The sequence below is a fragment of the Lissotriton helveticus genome, chromosome 5_1 (assembly GCF_964261635.1).
Source record: "Lissotriton helveticus chromosome 5_1, aLisHel1.1, whole genome shotgun sequence".
Lineage (NCBI taxonomy): Eukaryota > Metazoa > Chordata > Amphibia > Caudata > Salamandridae > Lissotriton > Lissotriton helveticus.
The window spans coordinates 2,029,564,878-2,029,580,405 of NC_136065.1; the positions used below are offsets into that span (position 1 = coordinate 2,029,564,878).

Below are 15,528 nucleotides of genomic sequence, written 5' to 3' on the forward strand. Positions count from 1 at the left end.
AATCCTAGTTGCCCCTACTTTAAGTCTTCTGGGTCACTGCCTTCGTATGTGGTTCTGATATGTCAGTCCGAGGTTAAATGGTGGGCAAGATTTCTTGCCAAGATGTTCCTGGTAGTCCTAAAAGAAGGGGTAATGCCACCAACCTGGAAGGGGGCCATAATTAGACCAATTCACAAGAAAGGGAGCAAAGAGGCGCCACAAAACTACCGGCTAATCAATCTGCTAGAAAGTGTTTTCTAAAATTGTGCTGAAACAATTGAATGCATGGGTAGACGAGTTTCAAATAATACCCATAGAACAGAGTGGATTTAGAGCAGGCCACTCTACAATAGACCACGGATTTGCTCTATGGGCGATGGCGATGAAGTCGACGGAACAGAACGGCAAGTTATGCTGCTGTTTTGTCGACTTCAGAGCAGCCTTTGACTCTGTGGATCGGGCCTGCCTATGGGAGTTATTAGAGAGGTTGAAGATTCCCAAGGATCTATTCATTATAATAAAAGAACTCCACAGGGAAAACTGGGGGCAAGTAATTAAGGATAAGGTGGGCTCTTTGACACCAAAAATACCCATTGCTAATGGATTAAGACAGGGCTGTGTGTTGGCCCCACAGCTTTTTTTCGATCTTCCTGTCAGATCTTCCGGCACATTTAGAGGTGGAGGGTAGTGCCAGTCCTAAAATTTTAATTCATAGTGAACTCTCTTCTTGTGTGGAGGCGCAGACTCTTTTGGCAGATCTAACCTCTCTAGGTCTACACCAAGCTAATCAGGGACCTACACACTTAGCTGGTCACACTTTGGACCTTGTGCTATATAATTCCACCTCTATAAAGTGTCTACCTCCCTGTCAAGTGGATTGGACGGATCACTTTATTATTGAGTTCTATACTCGACTCACTCATATGCCTAAGGGAGCACATAAAATACTGGCTGATGTCAGAAGACCCTGGAATAAACTAACGCCTGAGGGCTTCAGGGATAACTTTATTGAACCAAATTGGCCTGAATATGGAAACAATGTTAATGCGGCGCTAACCGCTTTCAATGAAGCGGTAGCTACTTCCATTAATTATGCTGTTCCATTTAAAACATATAAACCCCGTCCTGCCCCAAGACAAGAAATCTGGTACACAGATGACCTAAGGCAATTAAAAATGAAGGCACGGAAATTAGAAAAACTATGGAGAGCCACTCATAAGGCTGAGGATAAGGTCCTTTATAGGACTGCACAGAAAAATTACCATAAAGCAATTCGTTCTGCTCGTAAACACCACATAGCAGACCAAATAACAGCTGCAGGTAAAAACGTGAAAGTCCTTTATCAGATCTTACAGACCTTTGTTAAACCTGCAGCCTGTGAAACTGAGGACATTGAGTCCCAGGTACTTTGCAACAACATCTCGCGGTTTTTTGTAAGGAAAATAGAGGGCATTTATGCAAAGATCCTGGCCTCAAATTCCTCCTCCAACATCTCGAGTACTGTGAATAGTAGGGTTCCACCTTACCCCTGCACAACAGAAGTTAATGCTAATAAACTTGTTGAATTCCCCCCTATATCTATTGAGGAAATTGATACTCTAATCAACCAGACCAAGAGCGGTTGCCCGTCAGATACTGTTCCAGCCCGGATCATGTCTCTTCTAAGGGAAGACCTAGGAGTAGGGATTCAACAGGTACTTAATTTATCTTTAGCATCAGGTGTTGTTCCCCTTAACTGGAAGCGTGCCTTGGTGAGGCCTCTATGTAAGAACAGCTCCATTCCATGGACGGACCTCACGAACCTGAGACCCATCTCTCTTCTCCCTTTCTTAGGGAAGTTGGCCGAGAAATTTGTTAATCGGCACCTATCCAACTTTATTGAAAGTGTAGGGGGACTAGATCCCTCTCAATCGGGTTTCAGGCCTAGGCACAGCACCGAGACCGCCTTGCTGTCCGTCACTGACAATCTTCGTATGCTTCAGGATAAGGGGTACTCCGTTATCCTGGTGCTATTAGATTTGTCAGCGGCGTTTGACACGGTGTCACACGAGATCATGACCGCCAGACTAGTTAACATCGGTCTGGGTGGCAAGGCGCTAGTTTGGCTGAGGAGCTTTTTCAGCAAGCGCACTCAAGAGAGTAATACTGGGTCCCTACCAGTCAGAGGAGGTGGAGATCTCAAAGGGGGTGCCACAGGGCTCCTGCTTGAGCCCTACATTATTTAATATCTACGTGGCACCCCTAGCTAACATCGTGAGATCCCACGGGTTTATCCCTGTATCGTATGCAGACGATACACAACTCCTCTTTCCTTTTAAAATCTTGACTCCTGAAGTGCGCCACTCCTTTGCTCAAGGGATGAAAGAGGTAGCACACTGGATGGCAGCAAATCTCCTTCAGTGCAACGTCTCCAAGACGGAGGTGATGCTCTTCGGGGAAGCAAAACAACTATGGACTCCGGACTGGTGGCCCTGTGATCTTGGCCCAGTCCCAGAGCCAAAAACGGTAGTGAAAGATCTGGGAGTCAAACTGGATCAGGAGCTTACTTTAAAACATCACGCTACTTCTGTAGTGGGCTCCTGTTTTCATGTTATTGGCCTTCTCCGTAGGGTGTTTCCCATGCTACCCGATTCCACCAGAAGAACTTTAGTTCAGTCACTCGTGCTGAGTAGACTGGACTATTGCAATGGTCTGCTGCTATCCGCCAACGAAGGGGTCATCGCTAGACTTCAAGTTGTGCAGAACACGGCTGCCCGTCTTGTTCTAAATGCCCCGGCCAGAACCCCCTCAAAACCCCTTCTAAAAAAACTCCATTGGCTTACCATAAAACAGAGAGTGCTGTTTAAAACTTGCTGCACTATCCATAAGTGCCTGTCTGGTAGTGGCCCGGAGGTCTTAACAGGGAAATTTACTCCATATATTCCCGTAAGAACTCTGAGATCAGGAGACCATGAACTACTCTGTGTCCCCAGATTCTGGAAAACACGACAAGGTGGTAGAGCTCTGTCAGTGGCCGGCCCGAAACTCTGGAACGAACTCCCCTTGGAAATCAGAGCTTGCAGGGAACATCTTCCTTTTAGGAAAAAACTAAAAACTTTTTTATTCAACTATTGACATCTGTAGTAGGTTATGTAGACATGACAGGGCTATTTGCTTTCTGATGTTGCCAATGGCGCGGAGATACTCCCCAGGGAGTCGATTCCCAGCGCGGTATAAGCTTGCAAATAAATAAATAAATAAATAAAATGGATGGCAATAAAATACCCTGCTTACTGTATGCAGACGATCTGGTGATAGTAGACCAGACCGAGAGGGGACTCCAAAGGAAGCTTAACGCCTTTAATACATATTGTGCCAGTAAACTCTTAACAATCAATTTGGATAAAACCAAAACCATATGCTTCGGGGAAAAAGATAAGCAAATTTACTTGGTATATAGGTGATCTCAAACTGGAGACAGTTAATGAATATCGATATCTGGGTTTATGGTTCGATAGGGCTTTAAATTGGAACTCCCACCTGGATACCCAAAAAGCAAAGGCACTCTCTTCCATATGTGGTCTAAAAAGGTTTAATGGGGTCTATGGAGAGATGTCACACCGACCTATGCTGAGAGCTTTCGAAGCAATGATACCTTCTCAAGTTTTATATGGCGTTGAGATCCTTTATTTGAGCGGTAAGGGATCCTGGGATGTGATAGAGGGGAATTGCTTAAAAAGGCTCTTATCCCTTCCTCAATCTTCGATGATACAAGCCATCAGGATAGAAATAGGCACAAAATCATGGAAAATACAAACCCAGATGGCTGTGATTAGATTCTGGAAGAGATTGGAAGACCCCGAAAGCCAAAAAGTAGCACATTGGTGTCGCAATGAAATACTGAGAAGCGAGCTAAAATGGGCAAAGGTCTGTAGGGACAAACTGAAAGGAATCTGTAACTCATTAGAGATCGATTGGGTACAGGAAACGCTTCAGGTCCTTAATACCAAAGGGGAGCTGAAGCAAAGGGGGAAGGAAGTTTCTAAATCGATTGATATAGGCTATCTAACAAAGAAAAAATCAGTGGCACATATGCTAAATGCTTGGTCCAACAAAAATTGGTTCCCCTACCTTGATAGATTACCTAACCGCGGGTTCAGGCAAGAGATCCTGAGGTGTCGAATTGGGATTAACCCGTGGATAATAAACAAAGAGCTCAAATCTAAATTGTTAGATCAAGAAGGCCGTTGCAGGTGTAAGTTGGGAACCAAGGGAGACTTGCCGCATAGTCTGTTGGACTGTCTGTTACTCCTAGAGCAGAGAAAACTATGGCTGCGCCCGGTTTTCCTAAAATATGGAATTAAAAACAAGGTTGCAGGCAGCCAGCCTTCTAACAGAAATACCCTTTATTGATACTGTAATTGCCCTTGGGAAATTCTTAAAGGTGGCCCTGAGTGCACTGAGAACCAAGGAAAAAATGTAGTACTGTATGAATTTTAACTGATTGAAATTGCTATGGTGGTAAGAAAGTGAATAGGTTCTAACTTTTATAAACAAGTTTTAAGGTATTTGTAATTTTTTACTGGTTGTTAGTATTTTATAGTTTGGACTTTGTATTTTTGAAAATGAAATGTAGAATTGCTTTTAATGAACAACATTTTTAAAAATAACCATAGATATTTATTGTAGACACCCCTATTGCGTTATGCTCACTGCTTTGTTTAAAGACTACGGTCATAATAAACATACATTTTGACTTGACTTGACACAAAGACTGTGCAATTTTTGGTTATTGTAAAATCTGAAAACTCACTTATTTCCCAGAATATTGCACTAGACTTTTTCGGATGCTGGTAACACCTTGTATGTCATGATTATCTAAGCGCCAGGATGCCCGTTGGGTGACAGCAAGCGCTATACAAAAATATCTATACATACATACATACATACATATTATACAAGAAAAGGTTTAGCTCTATTCATAGAAAAAAAGACAATAGATTTCTAATCTTTCATGACAGTTTGCTTTATTCTTCTTTGTTTGTGTATTTGAATGTGTACATTGGGACCACTGTATAGTATGAGTGTCTGAAGTTTGAGAGAGGTGTGTATGTGGTTCAGGTCAAATGTGTCAGTTGTAAATGTTGTGGATATTTTGTATATATTTGTATAGATTCGTTGTTTATATCTTGTCTTGATACTATGCACAAAGAATATAATGTTTTCAAAAAAATATACAAAAACTAACAATTTGAATAAATCATTAGATGATGCAAATAAATAAGCAGACGTTTATGTTTTGTTCATAAGGGTCCATTCGAAAAATTTTTAGGAGTCTGTCTTAGTTCTGGCATACGTTTTGAAATAACCTTGAAGGCCTTGGCACTCACTGTTCAGACATAGCTTACCAAGCAAAGCTGATACTATAGGAAAACATATTATTCTCGTGTGAAGCAAAATATTCTACTAGGCTCAAAGCATTAAAACAATAACAAAATACAAAAAAAAATCCGATGTCGATTATAGAAGAGAGTCAAAAACGTATCTCATCCCAGAAACGAGTAAGCAAAATATGCAGCAACAGCCTCCAATAGGAAGTCACTGTTCTCATCTGAAAACAACTCGGCCATCCAATGTAACAAATCGAAAGAACATACATGTTCCTCAATTACCAGAGCCTCTAGCACCATCAGAGGACAACTCGGTGGGTTTTCAATGAAGCTGCGTCCCAAGAAATCTTGCGCCGCTGCGAACACATTCCAACGACCCAGTACTCCATGCATCGCTGCAATGGCCATAATCCCTCCATCAGAACAAAACAATTCATGAGCAACTAAGGGGCTCATGAGTTGATTATAATCCGCATCGGTAGACACCATATTGCAGAGACACAAATCCAGGGCCCATTCGAAGTCGCAACTTAGGCAATGAAAGACAGGCTGGACGCATGTAAAGTAGGAAAATAGAAACGATAATCCATAAGCTGCACTCAATGTAGCAAGAGGCAGCGCTCCATAGTACTCAAGCATTCGGGCACGAAGCAGCCCCAGCCGAGACAGCTCTCCTTGTAACACAGGATGTGCATCCTTTTTGAAACAAGCAAAACAGCAAAAGCACGCCAGCAGCCAGAGCCAAAGGGAAATCCACCCAATAGGCTGGAAAAAATAAAATGAAAGAATGCTGTAAATACACCAAATATAGTTTGAAAAGAAGTCACAAGGCCACTGCTTACATCAGAACGTATATTTTGTTTAACTACATCCCCCATAGAAACTCTAAGCACATTAGGGACACTTATAACCTCAGTGGGGCCATGAATTTGAAAACGAACAGCATCTCATACAATCCCATCCAAAACAGGCCAAGCAGTGATGTTAACAAAAGCCAAGTCTCTCTTCAATCTGTGTGATGAGGAATGGGGAGCCAACGTTCCATGTATATGTCGAATGCATGTTCTCTCCTGGTCATAGTGTCCGTTGACAAGTCGAAAAAAATATACCACAAAGCCAATTGACATAAAAAGGTATACTGAAAAAAGCACCAACCAAATGTAGGTCCAAGGGGGAATCAAAAAATGTTTTTTAAACAGTGTAGCCCAAACCAAAATTTTAGAAGGGGTCTTCGATGTGTGGGAATCAGTGTCAAATGAAAATCTGGATTCTGTAGCCAAGCAAGTTTGCAAATCAGGCATCCATAAGTCAGTTGGGTAAGTGTAGTCAGTTTCATCAAGTTGAGTACCAGGCAGTGTACTCAATAAAGGACTGGAAACAGCAGGCATCTCACGAGCAACATCAGGCACTGGATTAGATGCCGGGACAAAACAGAATTTTCAAGGACATGAAACTGCCGGTGTCATACTAAGAAGAATCGGCCACTCTGTGTATCTTGACATTGTCAATGGAGATATACCTATTCTCCTTACGACCTGGAAGTGGTGGTAAAATTACTGATCTTGTGCCTTTCACACCAAGCACCGGAACTGGAGCTCGATAAGAGGGACCAAATTCTTTCTTGTTTTCGATCTTCTCACGAACCAGTTCTCCGACTTGGGGTAGCCAGCCAACTACCGGGATCTGCAACGCATCATCCGAGGTGGAGGGCAAATGTTCCTTTGCAAGACTGTCTTTTGTCTTTTGTAGATCCTGTAAAACATTGCAATGTTCATCTACGTCAAAGGAGGCAGCAACAGCCGCCTGGTCTAGACCGTCAAGGTCCGGTACAAACATCTTGATACCAAAGAGCATCTCGTATGGGGTCCGCCCACCCAGAGACCTTCTAGGGAGATTATTAAGAGCATGCTGCACGCTATTGAGATGGGCCAGCCAGTTCCTGCCAGTGCCTATAACTCTAGCTGTCAAAGACTGCTTTAAATCTCGGTTCATTCTTTCCACAACACTATTACCCTCAGGCCTGTATGGAGACAAAAACTTGACTTGGACTCCCAACGAAGTCATGGCATCCTTACACGCCTTAGAGGCGAAAACCGTACCCTGATCCAAATGGAAGGTACCAAAGGCAAAAAGCCCTACAAAGACAAGCAAGTCTCTTATGACAGTTCGTGAATCAGCGCTTCGGTGTGGCCACACTCACACAAAGCGTGTGCATGAATCAACTGCTACTAAGATGTACTTGTACGCAGTATCAGAAGAAAAAGGACCGCAGTGATCTAAGTAAACACAACCAAGTGGTTTATTAGAAATGTACAACTGTGTCTGGGGCGGACGCGCAGCAGTCGAAGGCTTAATCTGCTGGCAAATGTCACATTGAAGGACATAATCACGCGTCTGTTTGTACAGTCCCCGCCACCAGAAACGCTGTTGCAACTGAGCCACAGTAGCCGAAACGCCCGCATGCGCAGATGCTACACCTTCATGGGCCGCTGCAATCAGTGTGGGACTGCAGTCCGCGTTGGGAATTAACCTCTCACCAACGTCAGGTATTTTCACATGAGGAACTTTATCAGGACTTAAGTGGTATGAATACTCCGAAGGGAATCCCTTAGGGTATTTACTTCCCTTCTCAGTTGCAGCAATGGCTGCCAAGTTGTCCTCATCAATCTTACTTTTGGAACGTGTAACTGCTGCAACCAAATATGACGATACTGCTGATTTCGCTGCCTCATCGGCCAACGAATTGCCAACAGCGTGGACTCCCACGCGCTGATGACCGAGAGTGTGAATTACAAACATGAGTGGCAACGGCTCTTTAAGCTCAGCCACTCGGACCCAGATAATTTTATGTTTTATTGTGCTACCCTTGGAGTCACGAAAATCATTCTGAATCCAAAAGAACAGGTTTTCATTGTGAGACTGGACACGGTAGTAAGAATCACTCACAATAAGAGTTGTCACACTAGGATCAGCGTACTCTAATGCAATCATCAGAGCACGAAGCTCTGCCAATTGTGCGGTGCAGTCCCCTAATGTCTGCGTATGCACGACTCTGGACTTGAACTCATCATTCACCATGGCACCTACCACAATGGCGCGAGCGGAAACGTATGCGTGTTTAGACCCATGCGCAACTTGCGCTGAACCATCAGTGTATATGATGCAATGGAAATCCTCCAAAGGCCGCATAGCCAAAGGCGCAGGATGAACTGATTCATACTGCAAAAACTCCTGCGACTGAAGGGAGGCATCAAAAATGAACGTGACATCCGGAGACGTCAACGATGCTGCCCATTGTATCCACCAAGGGTGCGAAGCTTTAGAATTTGGTACACTGGCTTTCGTTACTGACTCTAAGGCAGGATACGGGGTAACAACCAACATGCGTTTTCCCTGCGACAGTGCACGTTCCTTAAGAATCGCCATTTGCACTGCTGTCAAAACTTTTTCCACAGAGGAAAATCGCATTTCAGCCGAAGTGTACAAGTGTGACTTGTAAGCAATAGGTACTGTGTCTCCTTCGTTAAAAGTAAGGTAAGTGAAATCCACCGCCCCAGGGATGATTCTTATCACCAGGTTGGTGTGGTTATCTCGAGTCAGTAAGAATTTAGATTCAAGTAGATCAGCCTGCAAAGATTGCAAAATAGCTGAATGTTCTGGCAGCCAGCAAGATTTGGTAAAAGTAGGTTGTATCAAAACATACAAAGGCTTGATACGCTGGGCATATTCGAGAATATAAGTACGCCCGAAATTCAATAATCCCAGCAAGGACTGTCATTTTATCAGAGTTGTAGGAGCGTGCAATTGTGCGCATTTCTCCAAGAAGTGAGGAGCTAATCCTCTACCTTCATTTTTGAGCTCGTAGCCCAGGAACAACACTGTGTATTCTGCAATGTGAGACTTTGCAAAGTCAAACTTATAACCAAAGTCCGCAAAGTTAAAAATTATGCGCTCAACGCGACACAGATGTGCCCAAAGCTCGTCGTCTGTGAGATATGTCATCCACATACGAACACGCATCTGAGTCAACCCTCTCTAAGAGAGAGACTATACGGGCAGCACACACGCCTGGACTATTTTTATAGCCCATAGGCAAACGTTTATACTGGCGTTGTTTGCCGCCACAGGTAAAACTGGTCCACTGGGAACTCAGTCCGTCCAAATTGTGGGCAAAAAAAACGTTGGATATGTCAAGTGTGGTTTTAAACCATTTACGCACAAGAACATCCACCACAGCAGAGCCGTGGGTATTCTGTACTGCACAGGTACGACAATGCGAGTTCAAATGCCAGTAATCCAATACCAAACGGTACAAGCCGTCTGGCTTGGTCACAGTAAAAAGAGGGTTATTCATCGGTGACACGCAAGTTTCAATTACGCCTTGATATTCCAATTGTTCAAGGATTTCCGCAACGGAAGCCTTAGCTTCGCGTTGGATGGGATATTGAGGTTGAGGCTGGGGCATAGACCGTATGGGAATTTCGTGGTGTGGGGAAAATATGTCACATCCACAATGTGTACGGTACAGAGCCGGCGCAAGGGCTTTAGCCCACTCTTCTGCAAAATTCAGCGCATGCTCCTTTGAGACAGTGTGCGCGAAACTAGGGAGGATTACCTCCTCCCCTCTCGGAGCTGCGAGGACAAAAGGTGAGGGCCAGTCAGCCTCCGCTAACTAAATGTCTTAGGTAGTCGTAAGATTTTCCCAAAATGCCCCTTTTATGGTACGTTGTATGTCACCTTCAATTAAAAGGACTATTTCATAAAGTCTATCAGGGGGAGCTACTCTGGTATCAGCTGTCTCCACAACAACATATCGATCAGTCGCTGTCACCTTCAGTAGTGGACGCAGGGCCTCCCGCACTATGGTAATCTCCGCCCTGCTGTCCAACAAATGTATGTATACTAATAAAATAAGTGATTAATTCAGAGTGAAGTATAAATCTCACATTCACATTCAGTTCAAATGAAATGTGTATAAGAAAAAAGGAAGGATTTAGTAGATCAGTATTGGCAATTGTTTCGTTTTGGATTGGTCCAACAAAGTCAGCGCCCATGTCTGATTCCGAAGCTGCGTTCTCACTATCTGTGGCATATCTCGCTGTTAACGCGGCAACTTTCTTTTTCTGAAACTGGGGTCTTTTTCGGTGTCGAATCGTCCTGCTTGCCTTTACTGTCTTTCGGGCGGGGCTGGTCGCGTCCCTGCTGGCTACCCCGACCTCTGCCACCTTCTCCACCACTGGTCGATGAGGCCGATGAGTCCTGTAAAGAACGAGGAGAGCGTTGTTCAGAAACCGGAAAACGATCAGGTGATTTTATCATCGCGCAAGTCATAAAAACGTTCTGTGGGCGCAGGCACTGGAGATGCAGGACGTGACACCTGTTTCTGCTGTTGTTGTTTACCCTGTTTTTTATTTTTTGGCCAATTTTGCTTTTTAGCCTTGGGCTGTTCGTCAGTTTCTGACTTCGGCCCTTGGGGTTGCTTTTTCTCCTTATCAGAGAATGGCTTGACACCTAAACTATTGCGGCCCACGGTCCTATGAGCCGCCACAATAATTCTCGGTAACTGTCAGGGTTTATCGGCATCGGGAACTGCCAGCAAAGCATTAGACACCTGAAAGCTCACCGCATCTCCCTTGACATTAGCAAGGACGAGATCGGAAACTACGTCAAAACTGCCGCATAGGCGCACACCCAATTCAACCGCTGCCTCAGGTCCGTGCTCATCTTGAACAGGCTTAATGACCTTTGGAAGGACAGTCATTGACTGAGTGCCGAAGCACCTCGTATACACTGCCGCAAAGATCTTACCCCAAGATTCACAGTCACCAGCTTCTGGGATCAAGTTTTTAGGCATACTAATTGTTAGAATCCTGTGTATTTCAACAGGAGTCGTGTTAGGAAATACTGCTTCTAGCTGATCAAACTTCTCGGCAAGCTAGAAAGGAAAATCATCCTTATTCTGGGGGCGCTTGCCCATTACCGCGTTTACCATCACAGGACTAAGCTGCATTCCGCTCGGTCCGGCTGGACACGCCGCAGCACCAGGGGCCCCGCCCTGGAGGTTGGGGTAATGTACTGCACCAACTACCGAATTACACTAATTGCGACTGTATGTAACAGCTGTAAATCTGCAAGGGTAACCGCTCCATGTCGAGGATGCGGTGTAAATCCAGCCAAAACAGGCTAGGTAGCGCCTGGAATGGACAAAGGACCTAACCTTGGAGTTAACAAAGAGTGGGGTAGGGCGCCATTAAACCAAACTCTGTGCTGCCAAGCATTAATCGGAACTTCCTGTGTCCTATATGGAACATATTCCTGAGACACGGCAGTAGCAGTATAAGTTTCGAACACACCAGAATTAGCGTTCACTGCAGGGAAGGTCACCCACCCTCCGCCCACGAGCCATGCCGGTTGCCACTGCTCAGCGATCCCCATTACCATCACCCCTCCCCTTCAGTGCTGGACTGGCCGTAGCAGCGCCAGGCATTTCTTCGGAGTTGTGGAGGCTGGTTTTCTGGCCGTGGGGGCTGATTTAGTAGCAGTGCTGCAATATCTGCCCCCCCTGTATCAAAAACGGGAGCAGTGATTTTTACTACCGCACCTCCCTCCCCCTGCTCTCAGGACCAGTCAAGCAGCAATCAGCCATGGCTGGTTGCTGTTCCCAGTCCTGCCCTGCTCCCCTTCCAGCAGGCCCATGTTGAAAATTCAGGCTGCCTGAAGCAGGAGTCCTCTCAAGACTCGAGTGCTCGCAGGGGTGCCAGAAACAGCCGCTGGATGCCTTTGACGCTGTTTTCCCCAGTTTCTGGGCTGAGAGGGCAGAAAAGAAAAACATTGTCTCATCTCCCATGAAAGTCACAGGGATCTGGAATTCCTGTAGCCTGATGCCCAGAACATACTGTTAGTGGTCAAGGGCAACAAGGTTTCATGTGTATTGTGTCCCTGCGACAAGTAGGCCCAACCCTCTACCCCGCAAACCCTTGTGCTGACAAGTTTCCATTACCATATTATGGCTCAAGGAATGGCACTGTCTGACGTTAAGATAATATTTTTGTCCCTATGTTAATGCTGTTCAAACTTGTATTTATGGTTCATTAATTGAAAGCCTTTATTATTAGCGTGAACGGTCGAAGTAAATGTTGTAAGCTCTGACTGCACCATTGACAGTAGTTCCAATATAAAATTGTATTCACACGTTTTCTAAGTTTAGTAATATGAGGTTATGTATAATGCTCCCAGAATGCTCTGATTTAATGCAAATATTTCCAGAAGCTTGAAAGCGAGATTGATGATTCTTTGCTTTCAAAATAAAATGTTCATAAAAAAATGAAAGCAGGAAAACAGTTTGCTAAACTACTGTAAAATGTCAGGTACTATTTCTTTGCAGCATAATTTAGTAACGGTATGATGCATGCTAGTATTTCCTGAGAATATTCATAATGGAAGATCAGTGTAACCAGTTTCAATAAGATTATGGGAAACAAAAATAAACAAGCATTGGCAAAGCCAGTAGGTCTGAAATTGGTGGTCAGCTTTTTAGTTTTGTCAATGTGTGACTTGTGCTGGCATGCTTTTTGTAAAACCTTATCAGTGTTGGAGCTGCCGGGCTCTCAACATTATAACAAACATTGTTAACCTTTTGCATGCTGATGATGAGCTCAGCTCGTCATGCAGCACGGTGGCGCTGTGCTGATGACGAGCTCAGCTCGTCATGGCCTCCGCGGAACGCCCACGCGGGGATAATTACCTTGCTGTGTTGGGCGTTCTATTGAGCGGGCGTGGCCATGACATGCTCAGCTCATCACCAGCACAGCGACATCGCGCTGCATGACGAGCCAAGCTCGTCATCAGCACCGCGGCGCTGCCCCCTCCCCCCCGCGCTGTGGCGGAATTTGCCCCACGGCGATGTGGTTAAAAGCAAAAATAGTTTTTGGTCTCAAAAAGCCCACACTGCCACAGTAGTTACTGGCACTGAACAAAAGCACTTTGTGTGCCAATATGGTCCTTGTGAAAGAGCAGATTGCTGTTGCTTACAGTTAAGCCAGCCAATACCGAGAGAGAGACAGAATTTTAATAAACACAAAAGGTCACAGTCAACGCCAGACCATATTAGGGGCCCAATTATTAAAGAAAGTTTCAAAAGTGCACCTATGGTATATGCCCTTGCATTAAGTGCAGCTATACGACTTTCGTGAATTCCCAGGAACTGACAGAAGTAGGACAAGAAATAGTACTCCTAGAAAATATTTGTGAACTGCATTTTGGCATGAGCAAATATGCATGTGTAGATTTGCTCATGTGAAAATCGGAGTGTTTGCAGGTTCACTTTTCCTCCAACCACTTTCTTCCCAACTCTAGAAGAAGGTATACGTCTGCCATTGTCAGGAGTAAATTTCCAACATTTCTCAGTATGGGGAAAGATTAGAGAAGAGTTGTTGAAAACGCCTTAAACCATGCAAGTTAGTAGGTTTGCACAGACTCAAAAGAGCATTCTAACCCTCGAACTATTGCTTACCACTACCTTCAACCCCAGTATGTAGATCTATGGAAAGGTGGCAACATAAGGGGATTTCTAGGATTCAAACCCTTACCATTGTAGAAGTTCCGACATAATCAGAGAGGCTATATAAGAGCTCTTATATAATTGGATTGCTGCCATAATTTGTCGCTGCACTACATGGCACCAAAGGGGCAAGTGGATTTTGTTACAGGACAAGTAGATTTATAAAGCAACCTGCCCCATGGCAAAGTAGATATTTTATTACATTCCACACCCCTGAGGTGGCTCCCTCAGCACTGCAGTAGATATGCTGCTGGCAGCAATCTAACCAGTTGTTAATTTGTAAAAATAAATAATTGCCGGGCCCTCGTCAAGAGGCAACTGCAGCCTACACTACTCATTGCCCCTGTACGCGACTCCAGTGACTGAATCAACACAAATACTAGTCAACACACCTTACAAGAATGACATTTCAGACTGTTTCAGACCCCAGAACTACAATAATGGCTTGGGTAGAAGATATTAGTAATTTGTAATGTTCATTGAAATAATGAACTACTGTTGTGTTAATCTCTAATTTCGATACACATTGCAAACTGTCATAAGTGTCAGTGTTGAAAATTAAGATCCTGTGCTGAGCACCAGAAACAACAGGCTCAGATTAAGCACGGATTCTAAGCCCTGTAGAGATCCCTCGACAATATAGCCAACTCTTGCGGACTGTGACCCACACTCAGCAGGCCCGTGAAGACAACAAGCATTCAACTCCACATATTTAGCACACCACCATAAAATTAAGTGCCACACAATTCCACAACACACAAATCCACACCACATTATTCCACTACACACAACACATTTCAACATCTCATAATTCCACACCGCACAATTTCACTCCCCATCATTCTACTCAATGCCACTTAATTGCAATTCAACAAATTAAACTCCACATATTTCCACTTCGCTCCATGATACACAATCCCACTTTACATAATACTCAACATAATTCCACTCCAAACCACATAGTTACACTCCATCCAACACAATTTAACTCCAAATAATTCCACTACATATAATGTCACTCCAATCTCCATAATTACACTTCGTTCCACATAATTACATTCCGCATGTAACCACTCCGCTATAAAACACATAATTGCACTCCACAAAATTCAACTCCACACCATATACATAATTCCACTCCACATAATTCTACTCTTTACCATGGCACATAATGCCACTCAGTTCAGCACAACACAGTTCCACACCATGCAACATAATCAGACATCACATATCACTCAACACCACATAATTTGACTAGACATAATTACAATGCACTTCATGCCACATAATTGCACTCAACATAAATCCAGTCCACGCCACATAGCAACATTTCACATCCACTCCACGCCATGTAATTTCACTCCACACCACACAATTCCGTGCCACAGAATTCCAACTCCACACAAATCCATTCCACATGACATAATTCCACTCCACAACACATAATTCCACTCCACAGCACATAATTCCATAACACACCACATACATCCAATCCACACCACAGATTTCTACATCTTGACTCATAATTTAACACTATTCCACATAATTGTACTCTACAGCACCCACTGCCACTCCACGTAAATCCACACCATGCAACATAATTACATTCCACATAAATTC

The 15,528-nt window shown here is 44.2% G+C and overlaps 1 protein-coding gene across 4 annotated transcripts in view; it reads left to right on the top strand.

Annotated features, from left to right (window-relative positions):
* LOC144756206 (E3 ubiquitin-protein ligase TRIM39-like) overlaps positions 1-15,528 on the top strand; it is a 230,767-nt gene that overhangs the window by 102,571 nt on the left and 112,668 nt on the right. The gene's annotated exons all lie outside the window — the stretch shown is intronic.